At 36.8% G+C, this 22,174-nt stretch overlaps 1 protein-coding gene across 3 annotated transcripts in view; it reads right to left on the reverse strand.

The window, feature by feature from the left end:
- Window positions 1-22,174, reverse strand: part of efna5 (ephrin-A5) — a 127,299-nt gene that overhangs the window by 54,103 nt on the left and 51,022 nt on the right. The window lies entirely within an intron of this gene.

Here is a 22,174-nt window from a genome sequence, read left to right on the forward strand (position 1 = left end):
ATTATCGATATCGATCAATATGCATTTTTTTTTATCGATAAGCTTTTTTTCTATATCGCCCAGCCCTAATGCAGATCAAAAAAACAAAACAAAACAGGAAAAGAAAGGTGGACATGCTTTATCTCTAGTTTCCCTAGATTTGTCTTTTGGACACAAAAACATAACTACAAGTCTATTAATGTAGTTGTGTGAAATCCTTTTTCTTGTCTTCACTTTTAAGGAAAAAGTTGACAAAGCAGTGTATTGCGATTGTAGTGAACCAATATGGCTAAACCGACTCCAAAAATATCATGGATACAGGTTTACATGTGTTGACTATATTTAAGTGGACAAATAAGTATTTGGAAACTCTAACGCACTAGCAGCATCAGAAAAGCCCCGACAGAGAGCTGGGGCACCTTCTAGCTGGAAAGGATTTTAAAATGTAATGAGTTAAAGAGTAAATCGAGACAGCTCATCTCCATGATGTATTACCAAATACCATCTGGCAGGGAGGACCACGGTTAAATGTTGACAGTAATGACAATTTAGATCACCTGCCTTATTAAATAAAGAGCTCATTTGTGCAGACATATGGCCAATGAGCCTATTGCCTACACTCTATCACACACACAAACACATGCATTTGTGTGTACATCTACACAAAAAAAGCCAGAGGAGAAGGGGAGCCATGACCATGTTCAAACCAATCACCAAGATCATACTTTAATAGATGTACAAGAAGGTATTTCTGTCTAGTAATCCATTGATTCCTGGAAATACACAGTTAAACATAAGCTACAGCATGGATAGCTTTTTCCAAACTTAGAAAAAAATACATAAGCATGAAGTTGAACTTCCTTGTGACAATCTATTATTTAATCTTTTGATGAAAAGATTTAACCGAAAAAAGCAGGAAAAAAAAAAGATTGGTACCATTTCTATATGTTTTTGAATGTTTCAAGAAAGTTTTTGTCCTTATGGATTCTAGAGAATACTAAATAGGATGGTATACAAAAATACTCAAATTACATATGTTTTGCAAAATCAAATATGTATTGTTGAAAGTGATTACAAAAATACCAGCCATTGGAAATATACTATAAGGAAAGAAAATGCTTTATTTCTTTTTACTTTTTAAATTTCTGAATTTGTTGAGGAGACCTATGTAAAAAAAATACTAAAAGAAATCATCTGTAAAGTATGTAAACCATTAAGCTGGAAGTGGAAATATTTCCCCTAAAGAATTCAAAGTCTAGGAAATAAACTGATGGATAATTATATTGCTACCCCATTTTAACATGAGGTCTCTCATGGCAAAAACTTGATATAATGTTGAACCTTTTTTTTTTTTCAATGAGCATAAACTAGAAATTGTAATCTTCTTAAAACGCATAGTAGTGCTGTCAGACACACATAGCAGGATATTTTCCACCGTGAAAAATGCAGACCAATGTGGAAGCAAGAAAAGGATTTGTAATGCTGATGTTTCGGTTAGGGGGGCGGCCCACCACAGACAGCTGTCCATCTTTACTGGCTTCCACATAAACACTTCATGTGTTTGTGAGAGCCAGAGTCTGCCTGTCTGTCTTCCACATGCCTGTTTTGTGAGGCGTGTGCAGGTGTTGATCTCTGTAACATTCCCATGACGTAGATCTTATTTTCCACATTGCAACTGGAACTGAGAACATACTGAACACACACACGCGTGAATGCATAGTATTGTAAAATCTCTAAATGTGAACCTGTTCCTTCAAACAATGAAACAGGCATCGTTAACCTCTTGCACGGCTAAAACAGTAATTCTATTAAAAAGAAAATCGTATTGGTTTTCCAATTTGGAGTGAGATTTATCCTGTTATCTAGTGTGATGCACAGTACAAGATGTTAGTTCTGAATTTCAAGAGATATTAGACACAGTGGTCTGTTAAGTGAGTTTGGTCTGTGCCAACATGCCCCAAAATATATATGGTTCCTGGAAGGGACCCAGAACTTTGGCTGGTGAAGAGGTGAATGTATAGAACTTTATCATAGATTTTTCCAAACATCAATGCTGTTTGTTTCAATCATCTAAAAAACCCTTTAATAAAATGTATGCCCATTCAAACCTTGACATAAAATAAAACCAACGAGCAAGTGTTTATTTTCTCCTGGAAATTTGTCTGTAGTTTCACTCTTTCAAATTAATTTAAAATGAGCTTTTTCCAGTCCAGCCAATCAAACTAGCTTCTTTAAATAATATATGTCTAATTAATATAAAAGGCTACAAAAAGAACCTCAATTTTAGTGTATCCAGACATTGCAGACACTGAAATTTCTCGAGGAACCAGACCTATCTGGGTGGCTCAAGAAACTGTTTTCACTGTACATACATCCTAGAGACACATTATTTCCCAAAAGATACTGTTTTGCACCTTTGTTTTCCGGTGACAGTTCTAACTCTGTTTCTGTGGATTTTTTTAAAAGCAGTTTGGATTTTCTTTGCACCTTATATCTATCTTTTCTGCTGTCATTCCTAAATCTACACAACATTTTCCTCAGTGTACCTTCCTTTGTTTCCTCTCATCTGTCCTGCTTTTCTTTCAACACTCAGGTGTAGTTTAGATAAAACTAGAGATGGGGATTAGCTTGTGCTCTCTCCCATGTTTGCCTTTGGCACAGAGGACAAAAGAACTGGGGCCACTTCTGCCGCTCTGCCGTCTCCATTCACCTGTCTGCACGAGAAAAGCACCCAGCCACGAACGTGCACAGACATAAGCGTACACATTTACACTCACCTGCATAATGATGGTGTCACTGTGCCCCAGTTCTAGACTGAATCAGCATAATCCCTTCACACTACATTAAAGGCTAGGTGTAGTCTCACACACAGGAGCAGAGCGACACAACCTGTGTGGTCGCATTTCTTTTATATTTCAGCCAATATTACATGTCTGGCAACATAGCAGCATGTTACAGGTATGTGTGCTCATTTGTTTGATAAAGAACTATAAGTCAAATTACTGAAAATACACAACAGTACAAAGCCAATACAACAAGTTTCATCTCTAATTCCTTGGAAAACTTTTATTATTTCAATGTAATACATATATTATCTTATTTCATTTTTATTCAGAAAAGTTGGATAAACATCTTTTGTCTAAGCTTAATTTGTCTAAGCTAAAATTTGACTATATTCCTGCTTCATGATTGTCGAAAAACTAAGCTTGTAGACTTCTAATCAAAAAACACAAATGCATGACAAAAAACTGATAAAAATGCAAGATTCCCTAATGTTCGGTAATATTTGGTAATAAGCTAAATTTAAAAAAGGAATGCTCCTCAAATCTTCGATTCTCACGCCTCTCATTGGTTTCTACTAAAATGAATGACTTTTAGAATTTAGGTTGCTTCCAAGATAAGAACATTTATGAAAGAAAATCTTGTTTGATTTAACGCAATCAAGCTGTGTTGTGTAAAACCATCACAAAGGGTGAATTTGATAGATTTGTAGATCAGAGGTGTGTTTAGATGTTTATTTGCTTTATAAATTCCTGTGTATTTCGTAATGCTTCTTCAGAACGCAGTTAAGTTTCCAGATCAACATTTGTTCCATTTTTAAAAATCCTTGTATTTATGTATTTCTATCAATTACTTTATGTTTTGAATATAATTGTCTTTTCTTAATATTTTGCTTTTATTGTCTTTCGTTATTTGTGTTACCTCTGTGCCAATGTAATGTTCTTTGCTTTTTTTTCCCCTCATGTCTTGCCACTGAAATGTGCTACAAAAATTAACTTGCCTTGGCTGAACTTCTGCAAATACATGTGCTTTTGTATCATTATGATTCTACACTTCTCAAAAAAAGCTCAGCATAGCAGTCTCTGCAGTACAATCAGATTATGACACCAAAACATCTACGGATCTACTTTTTGTGGTAATGCTTTTTGGGGGTTAACAGCCCAGACTAGCATTTGTTCAGTGGGTTCTCTCCAAGTTTTCTTCAGAGCAATGACATGTGTATGTGCATGGTTGTTGTCCTGTGCATGGATGAAGTTTTTTTGTTAGTTTATTTTTTTCCCCACTCAATGATACAGCTCACATCTTAAATGTCTAACTCTTGTCCAACACTAGTATCCATCAAACATTCATTTCTGGCAAAGCAATGCTTCAGGAGTAAATTAGTAAAAGAACAAAACAAAGCAATGATTAATCTGGTGTTCCTGCCATAGGGATCAATTTTTTATCATTACATTAAAAATCTGAATCATGCTGATATAGAGCCCAGTGGACAGTAAGTCAGATTGAATCGCAATATACAAATGGACAAAGACCACAACACCACATACACACACAAAAAATAAAACTTTAAAAAAAAATTCTTCATAAATAACTGAACAAAAAAGTTAAGAGGAAAAAATATTTAAGTGTAGAGATGAAACAAAACAGCAGGGAAAAAGCAGTAGATGAATATAGGCTAGTTTTATGGGTCATCAAGGCACAGAGACCTTGTCTTTTTTCTTTAATGTGTTTTTGTGAGTGTGTGTAAATGTGTTTTCGTGTGTTGTTTTTCTTGCTCCCACCTATCAGTCAGGCCCTGCAGGAACGGAGCAGAGCAGTGTGGGTAGGAGAGGTGTCAGCTAATCTGCTGTGATTGATGTGAGAGTGCAGAATTGATGAAACTTTACTGTACTCCACAGAAGTCTTTGAGACACCACACACAGACTGAGAAAGGCGGCTGAGGACTCTCAGTCACAACAAAAGCAGGAAATAGTGGTTTCTGTGGAATCAACACAACCACAGTAAAGTGATAAGAAGACAAAAAAAAAAGCAGCCTGAAAAAGGCGGCGCTCTGAGGCCAAAGCATCCAACAGCTGAGGCCTCAGTGAGATGTGATTTCCATTTTGCCTAATCGTGCATGAAAAATGGACAACAAACATAAACTGTGTCTGTTATTACGACCTTATGCGTGTCCAGGATGTGCTTGTGTTCACAAAGCGTGAACAAGTCAAAGAGCCTGTTCATGTGTACACCGTGGGTAATGGTATATGTAAACTGAAGGTATTTGTTTTGAGGTTTAATTGGTGAAATAACAGTTTACATTCAATGGGGCGACCAGATGTGGGGAAAAGGGATCAGCCACTGAGAGAGTGAGGAGAAGAGAGTAAGAAAAGTAAAATAAATAGAACAAAAATTTTTAACATTGCCCGCTGTCATATTCCTAAATTTCTATTCTATTCCTTTTTCTTTGTGATATTCAGATGTCATAAGTTTTTGCTCATAAACATAAATCACAATTTTACACTCAATTGAATGTTTCAAGCCACTGTAAACCTTTAAAGGTCCATAGTAGGAAAGTGATTTATTTTAATTTGTTTTTTCAATACCAATGATTTAAAATCTGCATTACATGTTCTTTTTAACTGTATATTCTACCCTAAATAAATCAATAGATGCAGAAGTAATGATGAAACAGCTGGACCAATATTTCAACCTGAGGAAACAATAACCAGAGAGTGCCATGCTATACTAACCTTTTGGCACGTTTTAAACAAAGTCAATGTAATTTATGTGCATTTGAAAAGTTAGACAAACACAAAATCATGTCTAAACTTGAAGCAAAAGAAAAATACACCATCCCAAAGATGTTTGAAATACATTTGTACTCAGCCCTCTCTTAAAACTCTAAATTCATTTATAGATGTAAAAGTAAATAACTAGGGCTTCAACTAATGATTATTTTGCTAATCTGTTGAATATTTTATAAATGAATCGGATAGCAAAAGGTTCCTTGAAGAAGATTTTTTACAGAATTAAACCAGGTGAAAGTAACTTTTTCCACTTGTGGAGTTCTGAATAGAGTATATTGACAAAAGAAAAAGTTTGACTTTTTTATCCTAAATGCAAAATTTTTATTCTTTTTAACAATTTAATACTTAAATAATTAATGTTCTAAGTGGATTGCTCTGTCAGCTAAAGGCATTTTTAAGAGTCTGTATTGTCCAGATTACGATTAAACAATTACTTAATTAGTTGATGATTATTTCAATAATCGATTATTCATGATTAATCTGATTACTCATAACCGAGTACAGCATAGAACACAGACAATTACTAAATATCAGGTCCATGCATGATGGTGTTTTAGGTGTTGGGGTTATTACTGAATTACATCTATATAAGTCAATAATTTAGGGTTCTTTTTTATGGCACACAACTAAACTTTGTGGTTGAGGAGATAAGGGGAAAATATTATGCCAGTTGATAGTAAGTTGTATTATAAATATTTTCTACCTTAAAGTTCTATTCTATCATAAAGTTGAAAGACCTAATTTGAAAGCATAAAGTGCTCTTAGTATTGTTAGCTCAATACTGCCTCTATTCTACTTGTTCTTCACCATTTAAACTAATATTGTATATGTAGCAACAAAAATGGGAAGAATATTCACATTGGTCTCAGACCTTTGTGAAATGCTAATCCACCAGTAAAGCACAATGAAGGGTTTATATGTATATATTTCTGTCTGAAAAAAGAAAAGAAAGTGAAGGAGGGAGAGAGGACAAGGGGTGGGGGGTGGGTGGGGTGCTGAACATATGCAGGAATGTTTTTGTTCACCGTTAGACCAAAACCAAATCTCAGACACAGTTTAGAATTATGCAGTCTTTTGGGAATAAATTGGGGAAATGCCTGTACATACACTAAAACTCTTTCTTTCTTTTTCTTTTCTTTTTTTTTTGCATCAATTAAAACACAGAACAAGCAGCTGTAAAATGCAAAAATCCTGCATGAAAGAAAAGTTTCTAAAAACTGTCTTCAAAGGTCCCCAGAGTGAAAGATCCAAGGTTGGGATTGGAATTTGAAACGACAGGGAAGTACATTGACAGCTTTTAATGAATCATGGAGATTTTTAGACTTATCTTTCTACAGCTACTGTCTTCATTGCAGGAAAGAATGCTAAATTGGATTTAAAGGGTAGAAACAAGCCCCAGAAAATGGTCCGTATTAAGGCTTGGTACTTCTGAGATCTACTATGAACAACACAGTAAGTACAGTTTTGTGATGGTACTGCAGTTCAGGATTTTGGTTAACTTTAGATTATAGAATAAGACTGATTGATACTCCTGTTTTCAATGGTAAAAATAAATCCAATGAACTAAGCTTAATTTTCTTGCATCTAATATGAATATAAGTGAGTATATAATAATTAAACTGTCTATAATTGACTAGAGTTGATGTTGAATGGGGGAGTGTTAGCCTAGTAGTTAGAGCAGTGCGCTTGTGCTTTGAGAAGAATCCCCACAGCCTACACTCTGGGTCCCTGAGCAAGACCCCTATCCCCACACTGCTCCCCGGGACCCACACAATGGCAGCCCACTGCTCACAAAGGGGATGTTCAATTATTATCATTTGTATGTTAAAGGAAAAGTCTGGTCATATTCAGAATTTAAACTTCAAAAAATTACTTTAAATATGAAATTATTACATACTGTTCATTAAATGATAAATGTTTTAATTAAGAGTTATTTCATTTGAATGTGCTTTACTGGAGACATCCATGTTTGTCAAAGAACACTACTGCCACCTACCTGTTTGTGACGTCACGGTGCGGTATCTGCTGTTGAGAAAGTACCAATACTGTAGCTGCTGTTTGTCACAAAGCGCTATTATCCAAGTCATCTTGGAAACATTCTTCTTCGACATGTTGGCTATACATAACTTGTTTTTTGTCTGGCCAGAAGTTCGATGGCAAATCCTCCCTCTTCAAGTTGGCAATCCGACAACGAACCCGTCCATGGTGGATCATGAATCAGTGATCACAACGAAAATTATTGCTTTTATTTTTTCACTGATTAACGCTAAATTCATTAAATCACCCTGAAAGTAGTAGTTTTTAGGTATAAATTATGGTCCATTGATTATTCCTTGCTGACCAAACTTTTCCTATAATGTACCTGTGGCACAGTTCGCAAACCCAAAACTATATAAAATTCAAAAATAATTTTGGGGCATGGTGGTATCTCTAGATCGCTGGGCTTTGAGTCATTCCAGGGCATATTTTCCCATCCTCTACCCCTTTTAAAGTCAACTACTTCCAAAATAAAAGCCATTAGATTTCTAAAAATACAATAAAAAAAGCCATTGTTACTCAGTTTAGGGGGAAATAAGTGCAAAAAAATGTACAACCTTAAGTTAAGTAGGGAGGGAGGTGAAATAATTTTTTTTTTCACTTTTAACCAATGTTAAAACTGCATTGCCTTTCTTCTCTGAAAAGACTAATGTTATCTGCTGTACCGAGATTTCAGCTGTGAAAAATCAGTGTCCACGGCTCACTAAAGTAGCAATACTCTTGGAGTAGAGGATTTGCTCTCGACATCTGTGGATATAATTAGCATAAACACATTTAGGAAACTGATTGTGAAAATGCATACCACAAATTTCTAGTTCACTTAATCAAAACAAACCTCATGTCCTATAGTGTTTTGAATCTGATAGAGGAAGAAAATTGTTCTTATTTTGTAATAGATGACTAAAAAGCCAGGAAGTCAATAGAGCCCCCCACCTTAACTATCATTAAATCCCCCATTAAAGACCATTCAAAGTCTGAAAACAATGAATGCCAAGCATATATTTGGGATAGACAAATTGCAAAGTTTTATTTTCAGGAACTTATTTCCATCTATCACAGTCCCAGTGTTTAAATTTCTAATGAAGCTCTAAACAAAGGTCTACCACCTGATTGGTTCTTGTTGGTTTCCTGCCTGCTCCTTACTAGCATTCTTTCCTGGTGCAACAAAAGTAATTACCAGAGACCTCTACCTCGCCCTGGGGAAAGAGACGAGAGCATATGCTATTAGAAACACACACAAACACACACACCTCCACGCTTTCAGTGTTACCCACCTACATGTTCACATCACCAATTCTCTGGCCAGTGAATGACAGCTGAGCTAATTAGAATCTGATTTACCCATTTAATGAAAAAAGGAATAATTAGATAGCTAGATAGCAGCCAAGAGACATTTATTTTTTATGCGTTGAGAGTCCCAGAGCTTTGTGTGTGTGGGTGTGAGGGGGTGTATACGTAGATGCGTATGTCACCTGGGGGGATGGAGTTTTGAAATGAAATGCCTGACTGCACTGCCCATCTAACCAATTTCTAAATGAAATTACTGTTCATTAGATACACATATGTGGAGTATCAAGCTTGCTCTCAAACATGCTTAATTCAACAAGCGCAGATGAATACAGAAAATTTGGTTCCACTCTGCGCCTCCCGTATGAAGTGGACAACATATCATCTCTGTATTCTATTCTATTCTCTTTTATGGTAATGGCTCTCTCTTCAAAACTGGTGTGCATATCAGATTGTCATGGGCCAGAGAATAATTTAATTTAAACACTGGGAAATTATTTTGTCTTGCCATGGTTTTCAGAAACAGATCTTTGCAGAACCAAAAACTGTTTCCTAACAGCCTAAGAACTAGGTTTGAGATGCCAACTATGTGTGAGGTCTTTTACAAAATACTTGCAAGCATTGCTTAAACTCACAACAAGAATCAGAGAAGGAATTAAATTTTTTCTAAAGAAAAACCCCTGTAGTCTAGTAGCTTTAGGCTAAAAGCTATAAGAATATGGTTTCAATTTCTAAAGCAGTCCCAATTTTAGATGACCTGTACCTTGCTGTAGCCGTCTCTGATATCAGCATCCATGATTGAGAAAATCATATTGTTTGTAGACTGCTATAAAGATAACCAGGCATAGCATGTTACGAAACAGCAGCAACTGTCTTGGTAACAGAAACAGAAGAGTGGCAAATTAGCTTGTTGCATGTGGAAAAATGTCCCGTGATGGTGTTTGTGTGGATCTATTCATGATTGTTGTACTGGGTACATCCTTGTCATGATCAAAGCAGCAATGGTTAGATTTGATGGGTGTACTTTAGTCGATATTTTAGAGCTAATTATGAGTGGTTGGTGGTAATATATCATTGTGACTTGTGAACACTGAGTCGCAGGCTTCAGAGTATTTGTCTAATAGGTTTAGACATGTGTAAGTGATGATCATGAAGGAACTATGAAGAAAAGAACTAAGGAGTCAGTAAAAGGGAAACTGATTGAGACAAGAAATGTATAAACAAAAAATAATAAAGTCAAAGAGATTTTCAACTGATTAAATGTGCACTGATGTAATAGCCTGTTGCTCTAAGTTATATATATATATATATATATATATATATATATATATATGTGTGTGTGTGTGTGTGTGTGTGTGTGTGTATGTAAAATATATAAATTTTTCGCGCATTGTAAACTGAGTAAACTAGTCAAGTAATTAATAAACGATTATTTTGTCACGCTGATGTGTTTCAACACATGCTGACATATAATAAATATGTTTTCTGTTGACTTCTATAGGATGTTGACATCTGTAGGAGGTGTTCTTTGTACACAAATAGAAAATACACAAAAAAGAAAAATCCAGAAGCTGACAAAAACTAAACCAAGTTCAACTACAACTTGACTAAATAAGAAATGGCTTAACTGTGACTAAATCTAATAAGCATTTCATCTAGAGGACATGATTTTGTCTAACACTAGAATAGCTGCCAAAAACAACAATGAAAACAGACTGTCACTTGATTAACATCATGCTGTGTACACTATGCAAATGTATGCGTTCAATCTCAATGACATCCATTTAGGTTCTTGCTTATTTTCTTGTGCACCAGTTGCAAAATCTTGCACATTATTCTGTTTTTATCAAACATATCATGGACTTCTTAAATATTATGTCTTTCATAATCTAACATGATAAATATTATATCATAAATGTCTTTCATAATCTAGCATGAAAAAAAATATTATACTGGATACCTCTTCATTCCTGGTTCACAATTTGATTTGAAATGTTTTTCTCCCTCTGTCCGCCTAGACATCCCCTTCTTCATTCCTAAATATTCCGAAGTCAACTGTCAGCTGAATCATCAGAAAATGGAAGTCTTAGGGAATGACAGCAACTCTGCCATGAAGTGGTAGGCCACATAAGTGCATAATTGTAAGATGTCGCCAACTTTCTGCAGAGTCAATCCCTAAATTCCTCCAAACTTCAGATTAGCTCAAGAAGAGTGTGCAGAAAGCTTAATGGAATAGGTCCCCATGGTCAAGCTGCTGTATGCAAGCCATACATAAGCAGTTGCAATGCAAAGCATTAGATGAAGTGGTGTAAAGCAGACTGCCACTAGACTCTAGAGAACTCTAGAGGAATCAGTTTCTCTGGAGTGACAAATCAAACTTCTCTATCTGGAAATCTAATGGACGACTTTGGGTTTGGCAGTTCCGACTACATTGTGCCATGTTTAAAGGTTGGGAAGGGGAATTATTAAGTGGGGTTATTCTTCAGCTGCAGGGCTTGGCCCATTAGTTCCAGTGAAAGGATCTCTGAATTAAAGGAAAGGATCTCTGAATGCTTCATACCATACCAAGAAATTTTTTGACAAATCCATGCTCCCAATTTTGTGGGAACAGTCTGAAACTGGCCCCTTTCTTTTTCAACATGACTGTGCACCAGATCAAAAAGCAAGGTTCGCATAGACTTCTGACCAAAACCCAATAACACCTTTGAGATTAATACATCAGAGACTGACAACCAGACCATCTAGTCCAGCATCAGAGTCTGACCTCACAAATGCACGTCTGGAGGAATGGTCAAAAACTCCCATAAACACACTCCTAAAGCTTGTGATAGCCTTCCCAGAACAAATGAAGCTGTTCAAGCTACAAAGGGTGGAACTTGTCTTATTGAGTCCCTATAAATCAGGAATGGACTGTCACTTGAGATCATGTGCAAGTCAAAGCAGGTGAGTGAATACATTTGGCAATACAGTTTATGTTTTTGCCAGCATTAGCCTAGCATTTTAGCAACATGCACCCATCACAATAAACATTGTAAGACAGAGAAACATATGAATTTTGTGGACTTAAATTGTAGGTATTTACTATCATATGATTTCAGAGAAATTATGGTTAAAAAAATAAAAGATTTTAATTTATTTCTACAGCACCAATTTAACTGTTATCTCAAATACTGTATGAGACAAACAGATCCAGCTTTATAACCTCAAACAAAGAACGTGTAAATAACATTTTGTGTAATATAGACCCAAAATGTAAAGTTAATACTTTCAATTAAGCATAGGTGACTACAGAAAAAGTGACTAACATATTGAACAGTGATGTGTCAAAAAAAATTGAAAGACCTAAAAGGCGATCACAATGCAAAATGCATGCAAAGTAGGGAGAACCTTTAAAAGTTATGAAAGCTGTGGCTAATTTATAACATTTCGACAGATAAACAAATGAAATGAATGCAAAAATCTATATTCAAAACTCACAACATACAGGTGGACTGAAAGCTATCTGCCTTTTTTTCTTGAGTATGGGCTATTTCAAGGTTCTCATTTAGGCCTGTATCCAACCTGTTTCTCTCACACCGACACACCCCTACCCTTACCCCTCATGGTCCTTGGTGCACATACTAATGTGTTTGCAAAATGTCTACCAGCAGTAATAAGTATTAGCATTCTGTCAAGGTCAAAACCATTTGCGACGCAAATGAGTCAAAACTTTCTTTTACCCTTCTGGCTCTGAACTCTCCATATGGTATAAACAAACAAAGCACAGGGCATTTATTAATGTAATGGCATTGTTACAGTTTCTCAAGTTGATTGAAAGACTCCTTCAGGGCCACACACACAGATTACCAGATGAAAATGTGGCTCATGTGTGAACATGTGTGGATGGAAAAACAAACCGTCACACAGACAGCTTTAGAAAACATAGTTGTAGCAGACACAGTCTAAGTCTGGCAGTTTAATACAGACTTTCTTTGTTCCAAAAGGTATAACTCACGTCTGTTACCACATTAATTATCTGTTGTGAAACTGGATCAGATAAAAATCATAGTGTGATAGCAGGGGTTGGTTTGTGTTATTTTATTTGTCTGTTTTGTCTCAGTTTTACACTCTAAGATAATCTGACAATACAATAGTGTGCATTTCTAAGTAAAGAGTTTGTGAAAAATCACTGCAATTACAGTAATGCATCTACTGCCTTTAAGGCTTGGGTTTCACATTTCTGGTCCTCAAAGTTCTTTGTTCTGCATCATTTAGATGTGACTCTGCTTCCACTTACCTGAATAAAATAGCTGAATTACCTCCTCAGTATGCAGACAAGTTCCTCAGTCCTGCTAATAACCTGAATATTTGACTTAGGTGTGTTGAAGCAGAGCCAAATCTAAAAGGTACAGGACACTGGACCTCGAGGACCAGACTGGAAGAACCCTCTTCAGACCTTGTTTTAATTCTTCTGTATAAAATGGAATCTCAATTTCATTCAATTGTAGACTATGACTGCGCCATTGTGAAACATGATTATACCTTATTTAAAATAATTTAATTGCATAGGTCATTGCCTTCCTGCAAAATAGAGTCTTTATACAGCCACCTCTGGCCACCTCCTTGTTAAAACTAAAGAAAAGCATACTGTACAATTGTGCTGCCACCACTCTAGATTACTTTGAGTTCCATGTTCATGGAGATGTGCCCTGTTAGTGCTCCTCCACATTCAGCATGATTGCTAAAACATTCAATGCACTTAGAGCATAATAATATCTTTATTGAAATACAGAGAATCAGAAGGCTTTTCATAGATCTACAAACTTCTCTTTCTTGCTCTTCAGAAAGTTTGAGCGAACCACACTTGAAGCTGAAAAATCTCCCATCCTCAAAGAATTATACAGCATTTGCCCTATGCTTCATTGAGCTGACTCATTGTAGCATTGCAGAGGATACAGCATATGGGACGGAATAAATAAACAAGTGCTCCAAGTGTCCTCTTTCCATCTTGGCACCATGTCCACTCACAGCCGGAGGATGACCCCCCACCCCTCACTTTGCTCGGGTACTAGCACAAGCATCCCCAAGCAGCTACTGTGTTGATCCATCATGGTTCATCATTATGCTGGATCAACCGTCCTGCTGCTGCCCGAAGAGCAGCATGTAGCACAGGCAAACGTGTCACATTTGTTTTACTGCTCATGCACGTTCGTCTGTTTTCCCATTGATTTTTTTTTTTCTTTGCGGTCCCTGGCTCAGTACTCTGTACACACCTGGTCGAACAATGCCTACCTTCTTTGCCATGCCCTCCAGCATGCTAGATCTACCTGTCAGAAAACTGCTTTACACTCCCTAGACCCACCAGCAATAACTTGAAAAAAACCCAGACACACAATGAAACTAAATGGGGCATAAGTTGATACCTTGTAGCATGGTAGAACAGGAAGGTGGTCGTCTGTGGCCCCAGGGTCACAGATTAGGTGTAGAAGCAAAGAATATACTATGTAAAAAATGACACAATTTGTATGTCTTCCAATTTTGATTTAAGTACATGAAATAGGATGTTCACCTATCGGGTTAACAACCAAAACCTATATGATGTATTGTTTGTGAAAATGCAGGTCAGGTTGATGCGTTTGTGTGCCTCTACTAATGTTCCTACATGTGGGTGCAGGCTTCAACATCAAATATGAAACTGGCCTCAGGCAACCCTCTGTCATGGAGTCACAGCACAGAGAGTGAAGCAGGAAATAAAATGATTGACATGAGGGTGTTTACTGTAAACAAGGATCAAGAATGACAGGATGGTGGTTACATTGGAATTTACACAGCTCTCATCTTCAAACCTATGTTAGCTTACAGAGAACAAGCCCTACCCATCGTGTGAAAGGCTAACAAAGCAATATGTCATCCCCCTTAGCTTATGTGTTTGAATTTTGTACACATGAACAGGATGGCCTCAACAACTTCTGTCGTGGTGCTACAGATATACCAAACATGTTTGATTATGAAGTGGAGGAGGAGACATAAGATCAGGAATCTGGCAGCACTTTAGAGAATATTAAATTCATTACTTTGAATATACTGTATCATTTGAGTAGTGACCAGTTCAGGGTGTACTTTTATCGCATATCAAAGCTTTTTCAATTGACCATCCTCAACACAGATGATGGTTAAATTAAACTAGAACTATTATATATTGAAGTGCTGTGATATTATACTCTAACTCCTATTATGGCTACACCACTTATGTGCTTAAAACAAAGTAATAAAGTTACTAGCTAAAAAGCAGCAGTTTCGCTCTGTCAGTGTGATTTTATGTTGGCTTATACAACACCAGGACAAAGACAAGCCTAAATGTTAAGTTTTCTAGATGGAAACAAATAATATCAGTATGCATGCCTTTATGACAAACAGGTTGTAAGGAATTGCACAAGTATTCATCTAAAAATGTCCATCTGTCATGTTAGAGAAAACGCTAATTTTTCTCTAAGGTTTATGCTTTTTATGCCCAGTATTCATTAGTTGAAGGCAGGTATCTTTGTAGAGCAGAAATCCTTTTTTATTCTGACATAAAGCAGTAATAATAATAGCACCTTCAGAGTACCTTAAGAAATGTTTTTTAATACTCCTTTCATAAAGTCTTCATGCTGTAAAGTGAATAAAAAATTAAAAAATAAAGAGATAAGTGATAAAATTAACACTTTTTCCACAGAGGATCCCTTTGGATTGCTACATCAAAATGCCCATTTATTCCTACCAGTATCTCAGTTAAAGAAAACCATAATCTCGGCATGTTATGATCACTACGTTTCACCAAAAAGACAGTGTACTAAGGGAGATGTGTGGTGCTTATATTTTATAACTGAAGGGGTAAAATCTCAGTTTTAATATGCCTAATTTAAAAAAAAAGAAAAAACAATTCAGGCATCCATCGGATCTAATAAAGCACATGTAGGTACTTTTACTGTACATTCAGATGCCTGAATGATTCCTTTGATTAAGCATCTTACTCATTCAGGGACTTCCCAAGGCAGCAGTATTTATTTAATACAAATTGATATATTTTAATGTTACCTAACTTTAATTGTGTGCAGCTTTTACTTCAAATTAATTACATTGCACTACTTTTTGGTTTAAAGGTATATTTTTAAAAGACCCGCCCTCTCCACTTTAAAAGATAAATTCACATGCACAACCCTGTACCCATTTCCTTGAGGTAACATCTATTAAACGCCTGCAAAAGCATGCACAAGCCCATTTCTCCTCATCCATGCATCACTCATACAAGCTTACTTTCCAAAAGAAGATTTGCAATTTCTCCACTATGTCAGACTCACCACTGGTAAGGGAAAATGGGGAAGAGCACGTAGGACGGCCTTACGCAAACATATCACCAGAATGATTGACATTTAGGAGGGCCACTTATTTTGATTACCCACTCGGAAAAAGAACATCCTTCACTATACCTTTGATATATAAAATCACGACGAATACAGTGTTAAGGTGACAAAATTCACAGAGTATACATACTTTTGCAAGGCACTGTATTTTGGACCAGGTGTATGTTTGTAGTGGAGTTGATCATCTTAAGTCAAAAGCGGCACCACCAAGTCAGTTCTAAGATATGATCTAATCTCCCTCTCTTTCATCCACTTCTCTTGCTCCTTGTCTGCATATCTCCTAAGCCAACAGCCCTCAGCGTCTTCATTAACATTCTGTCTGCAAGGTTGTTAAGTGATGATGTATCATTTCTTAGTGTAGTTGATACTGGGTTGTATTTGCCAAACACTTCTGACACTTTATTTCTGCAAACTATCCTTTGCGGTGATTAATTGCAATTTACTGTATATTTCTGATCATATTATCTATCGTAATTTCAGGAAACAGCTTTTCACTTGTCTAAACTACTCCCCTTTACTGGAAGAGTTGAACTCTTAAATGTGTAGTGATTATGCCAAAGCTTAATAATATATACAGATTGGCTTTTGCTTTGATCTTTTAGCTCGTTGCATCCCAACCAAACTCTATTATTCTTGTGGCAGCGCACAAGCGGCTATAGTAAAGCCCAAACGCTCTGCAGATGGATTACATACAAAGGATTGCTACTTAATCAGAAATACAAACTGCACAGATGCACACATACCTATTTATCCTAATAATGCTAGCCAGACATGCTGCAGCTTTGTTAACATGGCAGGAGCAAACTTTCTAGCTGGTAACAGATTGATAATAGTTGTTTTAAGCCGGGCATACATTATACGATTTTTTGCCCTTTTCGGGCTGATTCTCTAGTCATGCGAGATTTTATTTGATCGGGCCGATTTTCAGCCTGATTGTACGTCGTGCGTCATGTGATGTATAGGGGTTAACGAGGGGCGACCATCCTCTCACGACCACCTCCCGATCAGGAATCATAAGGTCGGGAGAAAATCAAACATGTGGTGAGGTGTTCGTGGACAAACCCTGCTGTTGAAGCAGAGCTACAAGCTGATTTAGCAGAACCTCGAACACTGCGCATGTGCAAACAAGGGAGTTTTTATTCCAGATTGACGAGTCCAACCAGCGCCATCTCTCGGCACTGAGTCCGATGTGTGGTTTTTGGACATGCCATGTGAGCATGTAGATCGCATCAGGGCGTCAGTTCACACAGTTTGAGAACATGCATCGTGAGCTGTGAACTTTAAACTCTGAGGTTTCATCATACAGTTTAAGTTGTAGCTGAGTGCAATGATTGAAAATATCGCACAGTGTATGCCTGGCTTTAGAGTGAGGCCACAGCAGCACCACTGTTTTAACCCACCTCTGCTTCTGCACAACTATAGGTAAAACTTATATCTCACCTATCTTTAGAGCTAGAATCTCATTGTATTGTTGGTCATCTACTGTATCTTAATACCTTACTTTTTATCTCTACTTTCTGCATTTTTTCCAGCTTACTCAGACATTGATCTATCTACCTCCATATATTGCTTTTGGTAACTGTTGCTTCATCACAGAAAGATCCTCCAGATCACAAATTAATTCTTATTCCCTGTCCCATCTCCACCCTTTGCTCATCGGCTCTGTGTTCCAAGACGTCAGCTGTGATTAATTGTTGTGTTTGCATTCCTTTGTTGTGCCTCAGCCCTCACATCATCATCCAAAGACAGGTCCAACTCCTCTCTCACAGTAGGGTGTGTACTAGTTTCGGTCAAACCTTCTCTTCACTTTTATGCTTGGTATTTTATTAGTCATTTTGCAATAAACAATCCATCTCCATTTTTCTTCTTTATTCTCCACACCTCCTTTCCTTTGAATCATTGTAGACCAAGGTGACTTCTATTCCTCTGCTGTTGATCTTTTGCAGGTCCATACAAATCATCAATGCAGCGGACATCTCAGAATCAAAGTGGTATTTTTGCTATTTTGAGTCTTTTAAAGGAAATCAAACCGAGGATAAGATGCATAGCTGGTTCTGGTTGCTAGGAGACCGCGTGGCCATGCTTTTAGCAGCTATTCAGCAAGCTTTTATTTACCTCTCTCTTTCGCTTTCTGTTCCCTTGGTTTCTCTTTGCTTTCCTCCATTTGTTTATCATCCAAATACTATATTTATTATTTTTAGACAATCCAATAAAAAGGAAGATAAGAGATAAGATGAAATTACAGTATTCCTTAAGAAGACTCTAAAAAAAATGAAGTGGGACATGCAAGAGAAAGGAACAAGATAATCCAATCTGATTCACATTGTACAATTTGAAGCTACAAAATAAAAGACTCCCCTTTATTTTAACTGCCACCTCTGTGCAAAAGTCTTCACTTTTTTTGGTTAATTAGATTCACACAGTATAATGACCTTCAGTATAAGGTAACATGATTTGAGTTTCACCATGTTTCTGAAAAAAATTTCATCAGAAAATATATAAATGCGTTGAATAAGATGGTTCTCCTTGGCTAACTGCTGAGACTGTCTGGTAAGTGAAGGAAAATGCTGTTGGCTTCTTTGAAAGAGCTGACCTCTACTGTGCGTCAACACATGTGGGAGGGGCACTATTGCTTTAATGTGGCATTCGTCTTGGGTGTCATTAAAAGGGCTTTAAACCGTAGGAAGTATATGTCATAGAATTTTAACACTTCCATAACTTTTCAATTAGATGATATGACCTGTTACACGTTTTCTGCCTTAAACTGATGATCCTCCTAGGCGTGGGTTGGTAAAGTATGAGACTTTTACAGCGTTGGAAAATATTTTTTTCATTTAAAACAGAAAATAAGTTATTTTTCCTTTGGCTATTAAAATGCTCCCATTAGTCTGTGGTCTATAAAGCAATATAAAACTCCAGGCTCTGTGTTGCTACTTTTAGCATCTCATTAGGATGACTTTAAAACAAAGGAAAATAATTTTGAAAGGTGAAAAAATGTTTGAAGCCTTAAATTTTGAGAAAAATACTAGAAGACCCTCTTACCAATGACTGGCCCATACCTATTTTCTATATATTTCCTCTGTTTGAGACCAGCTCTAAGGCACCTGAGATGACTGGAGGAAGTATAGTGGATCTTAGCCAAGCACCTTGATTCTGCCAAAGGCTAGGAAGATAAAGTAGACAGGAAGAATCCAGTGAAGCCTCTCCAAGATGAGCACAGTTGCATATTTTATCTCATGCTCTGTTCTACTTCGTTTTGTCCTTCTGCCTGAATGCTTCTAATGGCTTCCTAATGACAGCTTGCAGGCACCACACACCAAGGCATCTATAACCATACAGACAGAGAGACTGTCAGTGTGTGTAGAGTCTTTAGAAGACAGAGAGACATTAAAAAGCAGATGCACCTCATCTGCTCTGTGCACTCAAAAACACACATGCTGTTAGCTATCAGCCTACACAGTCCCCATATAAACAGCAAAAGCCTAAGGCAGCTGTATGTGAACCCAAAGGTGACATAAGGAGTTTTAGAATCTTGCAGGGAGTCATTTTAGTCACATGATGTGGGAAAAGCCATTAAAGATAGGTTGTTTGTCTAAACCTTCCTCTTTAAGAGTGTTTGTTTTTGTTTTTGTGCATTTCACAATTTGGCTCTTCTATTTAGATTTTTTTCTCTGCATTTAATTGTAATAGCACTAACAAAGTGGCATTAGAAATGTTGTTTTACAACTTCCTGTTAAAATTAAGAGACCTGTGACGGATTCAGCCAAGGAATTAACATAGATCTCAGAGTTTTTTTTACATTGCACACAAGATTACATTCAAATACAAGCAAGATGATTTGGTAGATACTGCTATTAGAGAAATGACTGTGTTAACTGCACAGTTACCCTGGCACCCTGGCAGTAAAAGAAGACAAAACAGCAAATACTCAGAATTGACATTTACATTACTCAAGTTTCCCCTCGCTTTATTCACTCGCTAGTAATTTAGAAAACAAGAGATAACTTAGATGATGGCAATGGAAAGATCTTTAAGGATGTCATAGAGCTATGATATCTGCAGGGTGCAAAGGATCAATCAAGATTTGAGGGGGGCCTACCTTCATTTATTAGCATTTCTTTTCCACTTCTCCTGCTGACTTCCAGGAGAAAATACCAAATGCTGCTCTCTGTTTTGGCAACCCTGGGAATACTCAGCTGAACGAGAAGGTAAATTATTTCTGGACTATATTTCTAGGTTTGGAAGGAAAAACACATGACATGAATGTTTTGAAGGAGAGGATTCATTTATAGTGTATTTGTACTATTTGTTCCTTTAACTCTGCATTCCCTTCTCTTGATCAAATGTGTGGCCATAGTGGAAACAACAATTCACAAAAGAAATAGTTAATTTAACGATAGGAGTGCCTTTGTAGGTACCAGATCTGCTCGGGGCCCTGCCCCTGCTGATGACGTCGCAATATGGCAACACCCCTCAGACAAACACCCATTTCAAGAATCAAATCACTTTTGGAGTTTCAACTTATTATTAACTATATTTGCTATTTTTTTCTCAGTCTTGAAGGTAAGTGCTGCATTCTTAGACAGACAGAGCCCTGACATTTAACAAGGTGACACAAAAAGTCTCAGTACTTCTTTTTAATATGATCTGAGGGCAGAGGAGGACAAATTGAACATCTTAAAAAATGACTTTTGTGGAGATTTTAGACAAAGAAAATTACAGTTATTCTAGTTGTAGAAAATGGACGTTTGTTGTTGACACGAAGGGGGAGCAGTAGGGGTAATGATCACCCAGTCTACCTGTCTAATACAAACTATACTGTTTTAAAAAGATGGAAGAGTATGTTTTGGTGAGATAAAAAATGTAGCTATCTACCATCTGTAAATTTGAAGTCAAACATGCATTTAGGTTTAATTGTAGATAAGCCTTTAAGTTTTAAAAATAAAATCTTTGTTTGAGGCAACTGATTAATTTCCTGTTTTAGATATGGCTGTCACTACACTTGTGTTTGCATAAATGTGAGCTTAAATGTTAAATGCATAACCTGAAATACAGCATAGAGTTTTTAAGAAAACATATGACCTACACATTTTTTATGAAAGCTGTTTAAATTAAGACAGTATAAGCTTTTAGTGGGATGCTGCATTTTATTTAGGCGTTTTAGAAACACCTACTTTTGCCATCAAAAGACTATCATACTTAGACCTTATTTCCAAATATGCTTTTGAAATATTTTTCTTACTTTAAGAATAATAACAGTTAATTATCCAGTGCTTTGTACAAAACAATTCTCAATGTTCCTTACATGTGAAGTTTTGTCTTTTGAACTACCCTAAAATGTTGGTTCCCCAATCTGCCCAACTCTTTAAATACAAAAGTATTTAACAAGCATACGGAAATATCGAATAATGGCAAGACGTATGACACAATACATTTTCTTAGCCTCTTACCTGCAAAACAATCACCCATACTATTCAATCATGTTTGCAAACAAAACAGCTGTAGTGGGGAATGTGGATCTTCAGAAAATGATCACACCAAGATAAGCGCCAAAGCAAGATATATGTAAAGAACAGATAAGCCCTGTGTTTGAACAGGCTGAGTAATGTTACCTGTCAGTGGACACAATGTTGGAGATGTATGATGTATCTGAGCCAAGAGAAATAGAAATCATCTACTACACTCCTCCTGAGCAAAAGGGGAAGTCCTGTTCGTTCAGAGCGTCTATGACTTTGTATATGTGTAAAGGGGGTGGAGGGTTGTGGTGTGGGTATTGGATCAAATAAACACCTTCTCACACAAGTTCTCTGATGTCTTAGATTGTGCTGAATAGCCACTCAGATAATAACAAAAAGAAAAGAAAAAAAAACAACCCCTGACCACACACAGGAGCAGACGCTGCAGTAATCCAAGCACAGA

This window comes from Cyprinodon variegatus, unplaced genomic scaffold (genome assembly GCF_000732505.1).
Source record: "Cyprinodon variegatus isolate N-32 unplaced genomic scaffold, C_variegatus-1.0 Scaffold450, whole genome shotgun sequence".
NCBI classification, from domain to species: Eukaryota; Metazoa; Chordata; class Actinopteri; order Cyprinodontiformes; family Cyprinodontidae; genus Cyprinodon; species Cyprinodon variegatus.